Genomic DNA, 19,603 nt, shown 5'->3' on the forward strand with positions numbered 1-19,603 from the left:
AGTCCTGCCGTGAACCCTTGAGGTGCTAGGAGAGATCTCAAATGTTCTCACCACCACAACAGAAATAGCAAGTGTGTGATGAAGGACGTGTTAGCTACCCTTATCATGGTAATCACTTTGCAATATTTACATGCTTCAAGCCATCACACTGTGCACCTTAAACTTACACAATGTCATATGTCAATCATGTCTAAATAAAGCTAAAGGGGGAAAAAACAATCATGTGAGGAGCTTTTCAAACACGTCAGTGCCCAGGTCCCAGACCCAGAGGGTCTGATTTCCCTGGCCGAGGGTGAGGTCTGGGCTCCCTGTTTTCAAGCTCCATAGCTGCCTGGTGCCTACTTTTCTCTATCTCCTCCCTCCCCTCTCATCCTCCTGGGGACCTGGGAGCTCCAAGCTGGTTCTGACGCTCTCAGCGGGGGACCTGATTTCTATCATCTGAAGCTGACAGTCAGTCACAACAAGCCATCAGCCAGGGAGATGCGTCCCTTGCAGAACAAGCCGTGAGCATCTTCCCCATCCACACCTTCCATGGGACTAATTACTGGCAGGATGACAGTGCAAGATGCAAGCCCTGCAGACTGCAGATCAATGCGACCCAACCAGGAGCAGGGCCAGCAGCAGTGGGGACAGAGGCCGGGTGCCAGCCCTCACTGACCACTCACTTCCTGGCCTGCTCTCAAGCCCATGAGTATGTTTGGAAAGGATATAGAGCAGGGAGCCACCAGGGCCAGAGGGAGACTGCTGGGCTGGGAGAGGGAGTCGCGTGGGGCCAGGAGAGGGAGCCAGAGCTGTGAGTTATGGCGGAGTTCAAAGCCAGGATGTTGAAGGCTCCTTGAGCTACTACCTTTTTCAAGCTCTAGCACCCCAGCTTCACCTGGAGGGCTGGCCTCATCCCCAGAGTCTCTGATTCTGTTGTTCTAGGGAAAGGCCAAGAGGTTGCATCTCAAACACATTCTGAGATGATGTTGATGCTGCTGGTCCAGGAACCATGCTTTGAGAACCAAATGCCTTTGAGGCTACACTTTGAAGCAACCCCTCGGTCACAGGATGCTGCATTACGGTTAGTGGAGCAGTCTCAGGGGGCGACCACGCCTGAGTTGGAAGCCCAGCTCTACCACTTTCCCGCTGTGTGACCTGGGGCAAGTTACTTAACCTCTCTGTGCCTAGTTTTCCCTTATGCCCATTTGCAAGAGGAGGCAAGGACAGTAACTATGCCTTAGGGCTGTGGGGATGAGTAAGAGAAGGAGTACCTGCGAGATGTCTGGAGTACTGGGTGTCCTCTTAGCACTCCTTGCCTGAACTGTGGCCAGGATGTGTCTGGAGAAGTGTGTGCATACCTCCTGTGGGCCAGGCTCCTTGCGGGGTTCAAGTGTACTTTAGCAAACTATCTCTTTCCATCTTCAAAACAACACTTGGTAACAGATGCTTGTAATACCCTCCCTGACCCCTCAATTTACAGATGAGAAAAATCTGCTCAGCAAGTCCAAGTAATGAGTCCAAGTTTATACAGCTTAGAAGCAGTGGGGTCTGTATTTGAACCCTGGCTACTGACTCCATTACCCTCTCCTATCTTTTATTCAAAGGCACTGAACTGATGTGACTTCAGCCTGTGCAGCCATGCTGGGTACACACAACTTCTGTCCAACAGGGTGGTTCAGAATCTCCTGGAACACGGAACCCTCCAGTTATCCATAGTTCCTTTGCTTCTAGGGCTGTGCTGTACAATAGAGTACCCACTAGCCACATTGGGCTACTGACATTTGACGTTAAATTCATTAAAATTAAATAAAATTTAAAACTTCAGCTCTTCATTTACGCTCACCGCATTTCAAAGGCTCAGTAGCCACCCATGATTAGTGTCTACTCTATTGGGCACCGTAGATCCAGAACTTTCCCACCTTCACATAAAGTTCTGTTGACAGTGTTTCTCTAGAACTTTGACATACTTATTCTCTGTACTTTCCTATATTGTTTTCTAAATAAAAAGAGAAAAAGAGGGAGGAAGGAAGGAAGAGAGGGATGGAAGGGGTAGGGAGGGAGGCGTAGAGAAGGGGAGGGGCATGAATTAACTTAAGTAATCACTCTGGAGGTCACCTGTCTCCCCATGAAACCTGCAGATCAGGCTTTTCTGTGTCTCCTCTTGAGACAGGCAGGCAGGAACCCGTTCTGGGGAGGGTTAAATACGAGTCAAAGACAATGAGAGTCTTAACAGCCACACTAGCAAGAGTCCAAATACTGCCAGGGGGAGACTTGGAACCTCCACCAGAACAGAGATCCACTGACCTCTGCAGGGGCTAGACCCCTCATTGCTGGCTTTCATCCTTATCTGGCAGCCTGGCTCAGAGGGCAGCTGGGGTTGGCAGTTGGCTCTTCCACAGAAATTTCTCTATCTGGGCCTGACAGGAGGCCTTTGAAGACCATTCCTCAGCAGTGTTCCATAAACCACAGCGGGGTCATTTGCCTTTCTGTGCAGTGTGTGAGTGATGCAGGCTGAAGTCAGACACTGCTACCTTTCCCGAGGACTGGGGTGAGAGGGCGGGATGGGACTGATGCTGAGTCCCAGACCCAGCTCAGAAGCTCTGGGACTCCCACAGGTTTCAAGGACAGCACCTGGCAGAAAATAGACACTCACCAAAGAATTGCTAAATGAGCAACTAAATTGATGGGTACAGGTTTCGGAGTTAGACCACCTGGGTTTTTCACCAGGCTTGCTGGCTGTGCCACCTTGGACCAGTGCCTAACCTCTCTGAGCCTCACAGAGCTACTGGGAAGATAAGCTGAGATCACATAGGCAGAGAGCTTGTGTAACAAGGTGCTCAAGAAATGTTGGCAGCTGCGATGAGAGTGAAAGTCCACTGGCCCCTGGAGACCAGTTTCCACCTGATGGGCCCTTGACTTCAGTCTGGCCTCCTCGTCCATGTTAGGTCAGCAGTGTGTCTGCAGAGAGAATTCTAGCAGCTGGTCCTGTGGCTTGGTGCCCATCCAGGCTCCACTTGCCAGAGGTACCCTTCCCAGGGCTCCTGGGGTCCTGCCTGGCTTGTCCTCAGATGCTGTCTCTATGTACCTCTAGAGGGCTTCACTACAGGGGGCCCCCAGGGGTGGAAGGCAGCAGGAGGAGGCTCTGTTCACCCCCTGTTCCAGGTGACCTCAAACCCTCTTGGCAGGATGTGTTCTGGGTCAGCGCTACAGGGTCAGTCCCCACATTATTGTCACATATCAGAACCACTGCTGCTGGCACTCAAGGCCTCTGGCGATGAGCCCACTAGACCAGAACTTGGAGGCCAGAAAGCCACACCAGACCTGCCTATTTCCCCCTCAGGGCCTGGCCTCACCCCGAGAGGCCAATGGAGCCCCTTAAACAACAACCCTCCTCTCACCACCCCAGTATTTATTCACCAAGGCCATGTGGGTATCATCCAGAGATGAGAATTTAAACATCCCCTGGTTAATGGCTTTGGGTCTGCCACATCCAAGAGACGTCCTTTGTCTCTGGCAGGGGAGGGAGCAGTCTCCTGGCTGTCTCGGGCATCGCAGGGAGAATGCACTGTGTTTCTTGATCTTAACACGTTTAGCGGTTACATGATTCTGTATTACCTCATCTAGGCTGGTCTGAAGGCTCTGCCACCCCATACTCACGGACTGCAAAGTCTGAGAGCAAGAACAGAGATCCTGCCAGGCCCTCTCTCCTGCCCCTGGATAATGAATGGAGCCAGGCCTGGTTGCCGGAGTAACCATTCAAAATCCATTTATTTAAGGAAATCAAGAATCCTGTTTATGCCCATTAATCAATATTAATAAAACCTTTGACTGCAGAGGGCCCTGGAGGAGGGGTTCCAAACCAAAGCTTCCTCGCGCTCCCTCTCAATCCCCCCCCCCCAGCTGCTGGGGTAATCATGCCACCCTAACTGGGCCAGCGGACAATGGGCTCCCCAGGGCTGGGCTGCAGCAGGGCTCAGGGGGCTTGCTCGAGAGAGAGAAGCTTCAGCCAGGTCTCTCCCAGGACCCCCATCCGCGGAGGCTGAGAGTTTTGCTCGGGGAGAAAGCTATCGTGCATTCCAGAAAATGTGCCCCACATGCTGGGCCCCCACTGAAGCGGTCGCTGGGCTCCCAGCTGCCACCAAGGGCTCTGGGTGTGAACCTATAGCAGGAGGTGCCCCATCAGCCCCAGGGCACGGTGACAGAACTGCATAAAAACATCCATCGAATTTGGGATTCTAATTTCAGCCCCAGATGAGAAAAACTGAAAGAAGATTTAAGAATTAGTCTTCAATTCAGACCCTCCATAGAGGGTTTCCCAGGTGGCGCTAGCAGTCAAGACCCCGCCTGGCAATGCATGAGACATGAGACATGGGTTCAATCCCCGGGGTCAGGAAGATCCCCTTGAGGAGGGCACGGCAACCCACTCCAGCATTCTCACCCGGAGAATCCCATGGACAGAGGAGCCTGGAGAGCTACAATCCATAGGGTCACAGAGTTGGACATGACTGAAGCAACTTAGCATGCACAGACTCCACAGATGTGAGAATCTTAGACCTGGTCCAGCCTGTGTCCCCACTCGGGGTGGGACCCAGGTGTATGTAAGTCACCTGGGGCATGAGGCTGAAATGCAGGTTTCTGGGCCCTGCTCGGGACCTACAGAATCAGAATCTCGGCAGGTGGGAGACGGGTCATAGGTAACGATCCCCACTGGCTCTGCAGGCCGAAGTTCAGGGAAACCGCCCCCCCTCTTTTCACCAGTGAGAAGGAAAGAGGCAGCCTGTTGGGCAGGGGCCCCCAGCAAGGTAAGGTCAGGAAGAGGCCTGGGAACAATTCACAGAAATGCCATCTTTGCTGACGTGGAGAGGGGTGGTAGCCGGGCCTCAACTGGTTGGGAGGCAGTTAGATGGAAGCTTCTGGACTTAAGGGGATTTGGGCTCTGGGGGCTATTTCAACCTGGCAGGTGGAGTCTCAGCCCAGGGTGGGGTCTTCAGGAGGGAGCAAATCCACTGGGCCAGGGTCCACTCCTGTGTGGCAGCTACCAACCAGCAGAGTGGACAGTGCAGGGGATGGTTTGGGGGTCTCTGCTCTGCGTCTGACCACCTCAGCCCTGCCACCCAATGGCTGTGTGACCCTGGGCACTTCTCTGGGTCTCAGCTCATCTGAAAATTGGGGCTAACCAGGGTCCCTGCTCCCTGGGTAAGTTGGGTTGGGGGGACGGGGTGGGGTGGTGAGACATGGCGCAGCTGCTTAATTGCACTTGCCTCTCAGTTCTTGCTGCTTCCCCAAAGCCCACCCTCATCTCTCCGTGTTTCTGAGCAGAAGGAGGGGGTAAGGCGGGAACCCCAACTCTGCTCCCTGCCTAAGCCTCCCAACTCTCCCTCCTAAGGGCAGAGCGCGGTTCACTTCCTCCCCTACTCCAGGCCCCACCAGACTCCTTGCTTGGAAAGAGGCTGCCTGCCCACCATACGGTTAACTCACCCCCTGTGTTATTCATCACATCTTTAACTGCCCATCAGGACCGGTTAGGCCAGAATGAGACTGCCAAGGTGGTCATGGAGAGTTACTAGCTTTCCAGCTGCCAAATAGCCCAACCTGAACAGCATTTCAGAGGTAAATGATTGGTTTCTAGTGAGGGTCCTAAAATGCTGAGGTGGCTCAGAGCGTCATTCTCGATCTGGGGTCTACAGCGTGACCCAGAACTGAAATCACAGCCCTTGGGGACAGACCCAGATTGCTCCACAGCTCTATCCCCTAGTAGCTGTTGTGCTAAGCTAGTTGTGCTTAGTCCCTCAGTCGTGTCCAACTCTTTGTGACCCCACGGTCTGTAGCCCGCCAGGCTCCACTGTCCATGGGGATTCTCCTGGCAAGAGTACTGGAGTGGGTTTCCATGCCCTCCTCCAGGGGATCTTCCCAACCCTGGGATCAAACCCTGGTCTCCTGCACTGCAGGTGGATTCTTTACTGTCTGGGCCAGCAGGGAAGCCCTAGTAGCTGAGGAACTTTAAATAAGTTACTGATTATCTCTGAACACCATTTACCCATCTGTAAAATGGGGCTGAAAATGCTCATAGCTCCTTCCTGAAGAGTCTTGGGGATTAAATGCCACAGTGTATATAACATGCTTCACCCACAGCCTGACAATGCTCAGGTTCAATAATTGAAAGCTACTGATTTTGCCCAAGGAAGGCCTTCCTTCCCGCACCCGCAGGCTTGGACGCTGAGGCACGAAGCTAATAAGATGGAGACGTCTCAGACTACCATGGAGATTCTCTAATCTAATCTGTAGAGGCTGCTCTGTGGCTGTTTATTGAGTTAAAAGAAAATAGGAATCTAATTTTAGCCCAAAGAAGAGAAAGCTATATGACAACTAGAGTAATGGGCTCTGGCTAGACAGCTTGATAGTAACTGATGATGTTTCCAGCATTACTGCTTTCCCTTAAAGGAAAAAAGTCATTTAAATTGACTACAATTGTAGCCGCTATTTGTTTTCCCAATATGATTACTAGCCCCACTTCTGATAAAAGCCCAGTGTACCTGTAGATGGGGAAATGACAGACAGTCACATCTCTAAGGGGCTGAGCTGAACTGTCTCTTCTCCCTGGAACCAGGCTCCTTCCTAACAAACACCCCGTTCTGAGCATCAGCAGGAAAACTCAGTGGCAGCTGACACAGCACCGGTTCTTGCAGCTCTGTGGGAAAAGGGACAGATGATGTGGCCCCAAGCAGCCCTCCAACATCATCCACTACAGGAGCGGATGCCACAGTACTGCCATGCCAGGCGCCGGCTGTGCCCAGCTGTGGGGCTGTGCAGTGTCAGGAGGGGATGGCCCTGGGCTAAAGACGAGGGAACCCGGGTTTATCGCCAGCTGGTTCCCCTGAGCCGCTGCCTAACAGAAGTGGCTCTGGAGCCAGACAGACCCGGTCCGGACGATGTCTGGGCCTCATGCAGATGGCAGGGGTACAGTAGTGGGGTGAGAACACGGGACACAAAGTGTGCAAAGTGCCTGACATGCTGCTTGGCTCAAAGCAAGTCTCACTGAGGGAGGCTTATTCTTAAATGGCCTCATTTCGAGAAAAGACACTGAGGTCTTCAATTCAGCGTCCTGCTCAGGACACGGTGAGGCTGGGGGGCCTGTGAGGGCCCCCTCCAGATCCCGCCAGGCACAGAATGAGAGGGCCTTAGAACCGCTGTGCGTGGGGACAATGGTGCCCGTCGCCTGCCCCCTCCCGCCCCCACCAACCAGGCTCCCACCGGCCCAGAACATCACCTGTCCTCTCCAGGCCCAGGTGCCACCCCAGCGCAGCATGTCAGGTTGTCCCTGGGAGCTCAGAAATGCTGTGATAGAAATACACCTACTGCTACCTGTAGATTGAAAATGTGTTTTTCACGCTGTCAGGCAGAAGGGCAAAAGCAATTTACAAATGGTCAGCCGCAGGAGAGCTGCGGCTGGAAGTGTTTGGCGGTTTACCACAGTGCTGACCAGGGCTACGAGACACGCAGTGCCCAGACAGGGCTGGCGCAAGCGTGCAGCTGGGTTTCTCTGCTGGGGGGTGACCAAGGATGCGGGCTCTTAGGAACGGCGTGCCTAGTTACTCCACTCTGGGACCTTGGCTTTGGGATCAACTGAGCGTCCCCCATTTCTACCCAGAGAGAAGATGCAGATGAGGAAGAAATCGTAGACTCCGTCTTTTAAATGCATTTGGTTCTGAAAGTATGACTGGGGTTCGGTGAGTGCCGCTCAAAAGCCAATAAACAGGCCAGGTTGGTGGAAAGGGAAGTTTGCTTTATTTTAGATGCCTGCAATGGAAGGGGTGGTGGTGGGATGGCGGACATCTGTTCAAAGGCCAACTCCCCCACCCTACCCCATTCCACCACCCCACTCCACCACCACACAGGCAACCAGTAGGACAAGAGCTTTTATAGACAGAAGGGGCTACATGAAGAAACAGTACAGCCTACTCTGACAGTCATCTTCAGATTGGTCATCAGTGGTCTGACCAGCACTATCCTGATTGTCTTAGGTACAGTTAACCTTCAGTTCCAGCGTCCATTCATTCCCATTTCTTTGAGGCTTGTTCTTGGAATTGTAGCAGCTTAGGCCGTGGGTACAGTCTGGTCACCGTGTAGTTAACTTCTCCCACCTGGGGTTTCAGTATCTATAAGACACCTCACAGGATATGGTTCAGAATATTATCTATAGTCCAGATCCAACCAGTCCATCCTAAAGGAAATCAGTCCTGAATATTCATTGGAAAGACTGATGCTGAAGCTGAAATTCCAATACTTTGGCCACCTGATGTGAAGAATGACATTGGAAAAGACCCTGATGCTGAGAAAGATGGAAGGAGGGAGAACGGGACAACAGAGGATGAGATGGTCGGATGGCATCACTGACTCGATGGACAGGAGTTTGAGTAAACTCCGGGAGTTGGTGATGGACAGGGAGGCCTGGCATGCTGCAGTCCACAGGGTTGCAAAGAGTCAGACACGACTAAGCGACTGAACTGACTTGAGAAGGAACTACAGGTCCTTGACTGTCCTTGCTCAGTGACTACATCCTTATTATTTGGCCTCCTTTGACTGTTTTCGTTTCTGCATTTCTCACTTCTCTGATTATTCTTTGACTAAAGTTTTCCACAAAAGACAGACTGACAACATGGTAGGGGGGCGGGACAAGGACCACAGGGTCCTGCTCCATTTCATATTATTTGTTCACCACTTTGTTTCAGAAAAGCTCCAAAGTGGGTAACAAAGACCCCGTGTATTGAAAAGGGATTGCACAGATTACCCAGATCTTCTGGGGACCTTAGGACACTTGGGCTGCAAGAAGCAAACACTGACCTTCACCCCTTACACTGAAGGAAGTGTGGTCACCAAGTGGACGGCAGAGCTAGCCTTTATGGGAACAAAAGCCTGGTGGCGCCAGGATTTCAGCAGGCAGATCCCAGCCCAGTCCCTGGGGCCTCTTTCAGGCTTCAAATGGCTCTGCTCAAAACTCCATCTCCAGGGGAGAAAGCTGATTGGCTCAGGTAACACGCCCATCCAAACAAAGGCTGAAGAAGGCAGGACAGTTTCACCAGCCCCGTGCAAACTGTGTTGAATAGGGAAGAGCAAATTCTCTAGATTATGTGCAGAAGGAGATGGGTTTTATAGCAGAACAAACCGAGGCTGAGAGACCTGAAGTGACCTGCATGGGGATACAAGACACGTGGGACCAGGAGTTACCAAGCCTGGTAACTCCAAATGCATGACCCCAAATGCATCTGAGTGAAGAGCTTATGTTATCTGCATGGCCCCACATGGCCTCTCAGAAGTCCTGGTCCACATCTGTACTTGCCCGCTAGCCTCTGTGTTTCCAGGTCCCCATGTCTCCTGCCTGAGGGCTCTCCCTGGGCCCTGGCCTGAGATGGCGGGATGAGACTGGCAAGTCTTGGCTCTTACAAATGCTTTTACATCAACCCACCCCCGAGCACTGCCTTGCACCTGAATTTTCCCACTTCTCCTCCCAAGACTCCCTTGCACCCCTGATAAGATGGCAACCCATAGTCAGAAAGCCCACACATGCCTGCTTCTTCTCTTTGACCTCCTTTCCTGTACTAGCAGATGGGTCTGGTATCTTTAATTTTCTTGCTCTCCTTGTAGCTCTGACACGGTTCCCCTCCTTCACACTGCTGCCTTGGAATAGCTTGATTTAGCATGACTTTCAGTAGACTGGAGAACTCCAGGTCTGTGGAACTTGGGAAGGTCTAACTAACCAGGTTATCCTTGGGAAGCCTGAGAGCAGAGAGTGCAGGAACCCAGAGGAGAGGGCTCCTTTAGTGCCCAGGGACAACCCCACTCGTTGACTGCACGCCAAGGACTTTAACTGCTCCTCCATCAAAGCTTCCTCTGATAGGTTGCAATGACATGTTCTCCAGATGTCAATCCAATTCTCTAGCCCTGACTGGAAGCCAACATGTACAATCAACTACAGCAAGAGGAGCTATGAATGAAACATGTGATTCACGTGAGTGTTAAGCTCAGACCCTCCAATTTGAGGATGGACATTTTCATCCATCTCAAAACAGACTTTTGATGAGCCAACAGCCCCAATAGCTATGTGTTCACTGGAATCACTGCGGTTCTCTACAGAGGAATCATATCCCCTTATAATTCTGAGAAACCCGTGAGATTAATAAAAAAAAAAAAAGCTTTCTTGGGGAAACAGTTTTAAATTTACATACCAGGAGTTGCAAAGACAGGACAGTGTTTCTATAAATCCCTCCCCCAGTTTCCCCTAGGGTTTAAACTTCAGGTAACCACGGTATGGGCTTCCCCAATGGCTCAGCAAGTAAAGAAACTGCCTGCAATGCAGGAAACAGGAGACATGGGTTTGATCCCTGGAAGAGGAAATCACAACCCATTCCAGGATTCTTGTCTGAAAATCCCAAGCAAAGAGGAGCCTGGTGGACTAGTCCACAGGGTCACAAAGGGCTGGACACAACTAAGCACACAACTTGATCTGACAACTGTGACATTTCTCGAAACGAAGTCATCAGAGCAATGCTATGCCTCGGATTTTATCCAGATTTCTCCAGTTACTCCACTTTTTTCAGTCCCAGGATGCCAAATGGCATTTTGCCACTATGACTCTGTACTTACCTTCACATGTCACAGGTTTTTGGTTTCCCCTGGTTTTTCTTGACCTTTAAGAGGGGCAGTCAGGTGTCCTGCAGAAAGTCCCCCTCTTGTCTGACACCACAGAGGTGAAGTGTCCTCCTCGGGGGTAGGATACCATGTGACTCATGGTTGGGATGTGAACTGTGACCACTTGGTTAAGGGGCTGCCCCAGGTTTCTCTGTGATGAAACCTTTTCCCTACTCAAAAGCCAGTCACTGAGTCCAGCCCATATCCAGGGGGGAGTGTAATTAGGCTCCACTTCCTGAAAGCAGAAATATCAAAGAATTTCTATGCATATGTTAAACCACACTAATATTCGGAGAGGGAGACAACTTTCGAGTCTATGCAACTATCCCATTTCTCCTTCAACAACTTCCATATACTAATTTAGCATTCAGCAGTAGGTCTTGTCTACAGCAATTACTACTGTGGTTTTCTAATGGATTTTCTATTTCCCCATGCACGCGTGCATGCGTGCTCGGCTCAGTAGTGTCCAACTCTTTGTGACTGTAGCCTGCCAGGCTCCTCTGTCCATGGAACTTTCCAGGCAAAAACACTGAAGTGGGCTGGCATTTCCTTCTCCAGGGGATCTTCCTGATCCAGGGATTAAATCTGCAAAGCCTGCATTTCCTGCGTTGGCAGGTGAATTCTTAACCACTGCACCACCTGGGAGGCCTCACTCCCCCAATGCTGGTTAAAAAAGTGATGTATTCTGAAAGGAGCAGTGGGATTCCACAATGCTGTGACGACACCATTCTCTTCTTGAAAACTGTCGTCTGAGCACCCCCACAAGGCAACTGGACTTAGACTTGATCTTACATGAGAGCATCTTTACAATATTTTACGATGTGTGTGTGTGTGTGTGTGCGTGCATGCCCAGTTGTGTCTGACTCTTTGCGACCCCATGAACTGTATGTAGCCTACCAGGCTCCTCTGTCCGTGTGTGTGTGTGTGCGTGCGCGTGCATGCCCAGTTGTGTCTGACTCTTTGCGACCCCATGAACTGTATGTAGCCAACCAGGCTCCTCTGTCTGTGTGTGTGTGCGTGCATGCCCAGTTGTGTCTGACTCTTTGCGACCCCATGAACTGTACGTAGCCTACCAGGCTCCTCTGTCCATGGGATTATCGCTATTGCAGCAAGAATACTGGAGTGGGTTGCCATTTCCTTCTCCAGAGGATCTTACGGACCCAGGGATCTAAGCCAAGTGTCCTGTGGCTCCTGCACCGGCAGGCTGATGCCTTACCACGGAGCCACCTGAGTAGCCCCATTTTCTGAGATGGAGAAATTTAAATCCCAGAAGAGGTTTGTTGGTTATCTCACAGTAACATTTGAAAAAGTATTGTCAGTATTAAATATGTTATTTTTTAGTGATAAAAACACGTTTGCAATTTGCCAACCTTTTTTGTGGTGACAAGTGCCTGTCAATAATGCAATCACGAAGGCACTTTAAAAACAAAAAAGACAGACTTTATCCAACCCTTCAAAGTAAAGATGCTATAGTAATAATGAGAAAGTTGCTACTTTTTCTGAAGAAATTCATGTTAAGAGCATCTCAAAAATGGCTAGACACGATTCCAGCTTTACGAAAATCTGTTGTCCAAAATCAGTCACCTATAAAACCTCTTGTAAAGAGCACACTCAAATTTGGGAACTAAAATTCAAAAGTGAGTTTCAGTAGGTCTTGAACCCATTTGTTAATAATAAAAATACCACACTCACAATTATTGAGCAAGAACAAGTTAGGAACAGTGAGACAGATGGAAATTTATTACAAAGATTTCAACAAACACTTTAAGACTAGTAGATGGAACTGAAAACAGTATTGTTTCTCAGAAAGCCAAGTCATCTGGACCCACGTCTTAATGAAGTGGTTTGTTGTTTTTTTCCAGCTACAACAGCCATAAGAACTTAGCATTAAAATAAACTTACCTTAGAATCACACATTGCTTTTATTGTGAAGTGTTAAAACTAGGAGTTTCAAAAATAATGAAGCATTTTTAATAATATGGCTCTTACTATACTTTTCAGAAAGAGTAAAGGGTTTTTTCTTTTTTAACCACAATACACACAAAAAGTATTTTAAAACATTTTCACATCATGTTTTTTTCTCATCTATTTTTTGTCTTACGTGTATTAGTATAGTACACAGACAATTTAAAAATATATATGTATGTACAAATGCTGGGTCAGTGCTCTACAGAGAGGGTAGTCGGGTGATTGATTTACACAGGGTTCTGTTTTTAGACCATTGCTTACATTCATAGAACAAACGTCTCCCACCTCAAGAAAATATAAATGGTATTGTCTTCTAGTTTTTATAACTTTAACCTGTTCATTTTTAGTCCATCTGGAATTTCTTTTTGGTGAACTGTATGACTGAATTTTCGCCAGCTGTATCAGCACCTTCCACTGAATAATGTCATGATCAGAACCATTTTAAATACCCACCTTTAATGTGCTTTTTAAAAGCATTTGAATCCATTTTAAACCATCTTCCATTGTCTTTTGACAACAGTGTAAAAATTTAATTGCCATTGTAAAAAAAAAAGTGTTTTTTGGTACAGTAAGTTCCTCTTCTTTTCCCCCTTTCGATGAAGATTTTATTTTCATCTGTTCATACTTTCACACAAATTTTTTATTTATACTTAAAATATTTTTTGTTTAGATTGGCTTTGCAATGAATTTAGATATTAATTCAAGAACTGACATGTTTACTAACATCAAAATGTTTCTAATTCTCAACTGCTTATAAGCCAGTGTTCCTCTCTGTTCTCACTTCCCCTTTAGCTCACCTTCAAGGAGACCATGGTCTTGAAAAGTGAAAGTCGTTCAGTTGTGTCCGATTCTTTGAGACCCCATGGACTATACAATCCATGGAATTCTCCAGGCTAGAATACTGGAGTGGGTAGCCTTTCCTTTCTCTAGCATTTTCCTAACCCAGGAATTGAACCAGGAGCTATCAGGGAAGCCCCATGGTCTTAAATGTTAATAAATCTCTTTACAGTTTTACTACTTATGAATCCCTATACAATATACTTTTTCCTGGTTATGAACTTTATATAAACATAATTAGGCTGACTATACTTTTGATTTGCTTCTTTTTAACTCAATGTGGTTTCTGAGACTTACCCAGATTGATGCACAAAGCTGTGTGCTGCACTTAGGACTCGACACAGATCCCATGCACACCCATACACTTCATCTCTTCATTTCCCTGTAGATGGGTAGCTGGCTCTTTTCCTTTTTGGTTACTACAAACACTGCTGTATGTGGTATTCACATCTGACGTGATTTTCTCTAAAACTGGAAGATGTACCTGACGTTCAACTTCACTGCTACTGCTAAGTCACTTCAGTCGTGTCCGACTGTGCGACTCCATAGACGGCAGCCCACCAGGGTCCCCCGTCCCTGGGATTCTCCAGGCAAGAACACTGGAGTGGGTTGCCATTTCCTTCTCCAATGCATGAAAGTGACAAGTGAAAGGGAAGTTGCTCAGTCGTGTCTGACGATTAGTGACCCCATGGACTGCACCCTACCAGGCTCCTCCACCCATGGGATTTTCCAGGCAAGAGTACTGGAGTGGGGTGCCACTGCCTTCCCCTAGCCAATACTATTTTCCAAAGTGGTAGTACTGACTTACACGCAGAGTAGCAGATGAAGTTCCTGTTGTCACAGCTTCTAATTTTTAGTATTTTCTGACCCGTCTCCCCCTTTTAAAATTGTAGTTGACTTACAATGTTGCATTAATTTCTGCTGTGCAGCAAAGTGACTCAGTTATACATACATACGTTTGTTTCCACTATGGTTAACCCCAGGACATTGAATAAAGTTCCATGTGCTACACAGTAGTGCCTTGTTGTTTATCTATTTTATATATAGCAGTTTGCATTTGCTAATCCCCCGCTTCCTGACTTTTTAATTGTTGCCAATATGGGAATTGATGCTTTTGAACTGTGGTGTTGGAGAAGACTCTTGAGAGTCCCTTGGACTGCAAGGAGATCCAACCAGTCCATTCTGAAGGAGATTAGTCCTGGGTGTTCACTGGAAGGACTGGTGCTAAAGCTGAAACTCCAGTACTTTGGCCACCTCATGCAGAGTTGACTCATTGGAAAAGACCCTGATGCTGGGAGGGATTGGGGGCAGGAGGAGAAGGGGACAACAGAGGATGAGATGGCTGGATGGCATCACCGATTCGATGGACATGAGTTTGAGTGAACTCCCGGAGTTGGTGATGGACAGGGAGGCTTGGCGTGCTGCGATTCATGGGGTCGCAGAGTCGGACACGACTGAGTGACTGAACTGAACTGAATATGGGGACTAGAAACTGCTATTTATGGTTTCAGTGTGTGTTTCCTGATTACTAATAAGGCTGGATATTTTTTCATGCTTATGGGCCATTTTTGTTTTTTCTGTGAAATGCCTACTTGTGCTTTTTGCCCAATTCTCTCCTGAGTTGTTGCTTTCTTACTGATATACATTCAGGTGCTTTTTAACAATTATGTATATATCATGATTATCTGTATCTTGTTCCAGTTTGGCCTTACTTTTTCATTCTGTGGCATGTTTGGTAAACAAAAGTAGTTACTATTAGTGCAGCCAAATTTTCTCTCTTAACTAATGGTTTGCGCCTTTTCCCCTTCCCCCTAAAGTCATAAAAAATATTCTTCTATATCATCTTCTAAGTTTTACAGTTTTAACTTTAATCCAGTAAATCTTTAATCCACTTGGGACTGACTTTTTTGTCTGGTGCAAGGTTGAAGTCCAATTCACTTTTTTTCCTTTGTGAAAAATTACTGAAGCCCCATTTAAGAAATAATCTGTCCTCCTCCTCACTGATCTGCAAGGACTACCTTTAACAAAATTTGGTTCTGGAACATGAGTGGGTCAGTTTCTGAGCTCTTTATTCCTGTCCATTCATCTACTTATCATCTCTGTGCCAACTCCACAGTGTTTTAAGCACTCACTGTATTTCACAGTAAGGGTCATACTCTGGTAATCCTAGCTCTCCTCACACCTCACCGTCTTTATGAGATCAGCTGGGATTTTTTTTTTTTTGTAATTACTTTAATCTACTATCAGATTCAGAGAAAGAGTTGAGACTGAGATGATCTTACCAACCATTGTCTATTTATGTCAACAAAGGTGCTTTTTAAAAATTATCAATTTCTCATTAAAAGGCTTATGTATCTTTTATTAAGATTTTTAGGTACTTTATGACTTTTCTGTTCCTAGTATAAATTCTATTTCTTAATAATGTTTTAAAAATTTACAGATATTACTGCTTGTGGTTGCTGCATGAAAATGTAATCGACATTTGCATATGAATTGTGTTCTAGCAACCCTGATAAACTCACAAGGCTACTAATCTGCCTTGTAGATATTTTGGATTTTCACAGACAATCTGATCACACGTTAATCTGTTGATAGATGGGTCAGTCACATTAATTGATTTCCTAACATTAACCAATTTGCATTCCTGAGATAAATCCAATTTGGTCATCACTGATCACCATCATCACATACACACACTCACACTGGTGTAGAGGTCAGGATGGCCACTCATGCTGCAGGCTAATGAACGTGGTAGAATACGGAGTGTCATTATCATTTAGGAAGCATCATTAATGTACTATAAGCAAAACCATATATTCTGTATTAAAACAACGTTCCAGTAAACCAGGTATAAACATAACAAGGCCAAGGACATCTGTACAAAATTTATTTCATTAACCACAATGTTTTAGAGTGATGGTATACACCCTAATACAGAAGGAGTGATTCAAAATCCATCAAGAGTTAAAGGTCAGAGCCAAAGTCAGTGGCTCTGAATCCTCAGTATATGAGAGTTTCATCCACCATTTTGTTCATCTTGGATTCATAAAAGAGCTGATGTACAGAACACCCTGTTCTAAGCTCCACCATGCTTTCTGACAAACAAGGACCACCAGGAACTAGACTTCATTGCTTCATCCTTGCTCTGGCTATGCTGGTGGGTGGCAGAAGCCTTTTGTCTGCATTTGGCCTCCCATTTACTCTCAAGCATTTCTGTCTCCAGTCATAGCTCCCCACAACATCACATCTAAACAACTCCTGAAGTGCATGGCTGTAATATTGACAAACAGGGCCAATGAGAGCAATGAAATTGCCAACTGTTGAACAAGACATACCCTTTGAAAACAACAGCCACAGTCTTATTGCGTTTAGTACATAGTCACAACATTGAAAGGACATTTGAGAACCAATACAAAATATTTATTTTTTCAAACCACAGAATTCACCTCAGAGCCACACTATCAATTTCCCAGAATTATAAGCCAATAACACATTGCATTTCTAAACAATGCAATCCAACTAGAAATGAAGATGATTTCCAATCAGCAGGGGTACAATATACCCTATGGTCCTATAAGAATGCACCTACTTCTGATTAGCATTTTAATTTTCCCACAGCCACTCCACCAACATAAGCAGAAATAGTATAGGTATGTGTGCCACTTGGCTCTGGAAAGAGCTTTGAAATGAGGTCTTGGCCAGTGGACATGGGAAAGTGTCAATGACTTAGTTAATGAACAGTGGGAATAGAAGAGGAATCATTTCCCTTGAAAAGAACAAAGGTCCTTTCATAGATCCTGGTGGCCAGAAACTGGGGCAAATTTCAACTCGGTAAGGAAAATAACGGGAAAGCCATTTCTCCATGCATACCTATGACCTCTGTTTTAACTTCTGATAAACATAAATTTCATCTTATGCAATCTTATTGAAAAGAGTAATCACAACTAAAAAGGTCCTTATAAATCTCTTCTAGGTGTATGTCAAGGGATTCATATTCTGATCTTAAATTTTAAACTCCCATTAAGTGGTCTAAAGTGGATTAAAGTCAACGTAATATTCTGAAGCTCAATGAGATACCATTAAAAAAAAAAAACAAAACCCAAACATCCAAACAATGCCTGGAAAACTAATGCAGGGGTTCTGTTTTGTTAGTGTATATTCACAGAACAATGTTATCTAATACTAGCTGCTTATTGGACAACTGAATTTTAGCTCAAGGGTAATGCCTCATGTAATAATCATGGAAATAATAAACTGCAATAAAAAAGAAAAAACACAGAGAAGAAAACAGAGCCAGTCTCAATGAGAAGACGAGATCGGAAGGGTGACCCTGGGAGAGTAAACAGCTTCTTTAAATACTACGACACAAGTGCTCCTGCTCACTTAGCTCCGGAAACCAATTGTGTTTGCGAGATCGCCATTACCTTTGTTTGTGCGTGTGCACAGACCATCACTCTGAAGTTCTCCTTTTGTGCTGAAAAACTTTCAAATCCCTTGTTTGGCCGGCACAGAATATTATAGCGAGGTGATGCATGTGCAAACTCTTCCTGAGGAATTCTTTGTGTGTGCAAATTTGCAACCTGACAGAAAGCATGGCATGCAGCAAGAGTGATAGTGCCACAAGGGCTGTGGCCCTGGGGAGACACGTGCGTGCAGCGTTATCGCCACAGCCCACTCTTCTTCAAGCTCACTTACTCACACGTTGACTTTCATCCCGCACCCCGAAGGAAGGGAGGGGAACCGCCTCCAACTCGTAAAAGGGACAGGGAAAAAAAGTCACTTTTCCACAAAATTTAATAGTGCACAACTCATGCGCCCAGGTATTAGGCTCTTTTCACTAACTCCTATCTAAGAACTAGTAGATGAAGAGTCACAATACCAGGCTTTGCTCTCTGCCCCACAGAAAAACACAGCAGTCAGGTTAGGGTGCAGCTGTGACTAGAGAAGGGTATGAGACGACACATATTGAAGCTTAATGCCAACTTTAAAATAAGTACCCTCTCCAAACAACGATCATCTATTGATGTTAAGTGTCACCATTCCAAAGTGAGTGAAATGGCTTTCTCTGGAGGGTCCAGTTTCAGGCTGCATGTATACACTAGTCCGTTTGGCAAATCAACTACATGTGCTGACTCATGAGACGATCAACCTGCTTTACAATTTTCTGCCTTTGATGATTTGGGCCCCATAAAAAGCCAGTTTTTAACTATGGTGTGTAAACTACATACTGTACTGGCAAAAATACAAGTGAACACGTGAAGGAAATACTTTTAGGTAGACAGTGTTAGTCAATACAAAATGGAGGCATTTCTTACTTCTTGGCTGCAGACTAAGAATTTTGTTAAGAATCCTAATTAAATGAGCAAGGTCAATACGGAGTTAAAGAAATAAATTCTTCATACTGCAGTATACTTCAAAAGCCTAAGATGAGTAAGAACCAGGTTGAATGCACTGGGAGAAGGCGTTCCTCCAGTGCCTTCCAATCATAGCTTTGCACCACTAAGCCCTCACCCATAGTGAGCTGCAGCCACTGTGCAAAAATTTACAGAGACACTAAATTCTGCTAACTTTACTCTGCCCACTTTGTTAACACACACACAATAATAAAAAGAAGACAATACAAAATATTCCCCCATTAACTAAACAATGCAAAAAGCATCCAAAGATTTTAATGCCAATTCACATCCTAATGTGATGCTTTTATAGGGAAGGTTCTGTTGTTGGCCGAAGAATACTTCCTTCCCAGAAAAAGCATTTGGGTACATTACCAGGATAATGAAGAATTCATCCACATTTAATGAAACATTCCAACTTCATTCCTTTTCAGAAATATTATTATTAAAACTACTTGAGAGAATTTGGTTGCAGGTGTTATATTTATAAGCCTGCAGCAAGCATTCCTCTGAGTAAAGTAAAATTTGAACTTCATGATAAAAGAGAATTCTTCCTTGACATTAGAATGTTATGATGTGGCAAATCAAACCGTACAGGGAACAATGAGAGCCTGTTAATAGTCTTAACAGTAATTCAATGTTTATCAATACAATCCAACATGCTCACGGCATTAAAGGAGCACATGTTAAAGTCCTCCTCAAAATCTACCAACTCGGGTTGTAAGTACTTAAAAAAA

The sequence above is a fragment of the Oryx dammah genome, unplaced genomic scaffold, assembly GCF_014754425.2.
Source record: "Oryx dammah isolate SB20612 unplaced genomic scaffold, SCBI_Odam_1.1 HiC_scaffold_14, whole genome shotgun sequence".
Classification (NCBI taxonomy): Eukaryota; Metazoa; Chordata; class Mammalia; order Artiodactyla; family Bovidae; genus Oryx; species Oryx dammah.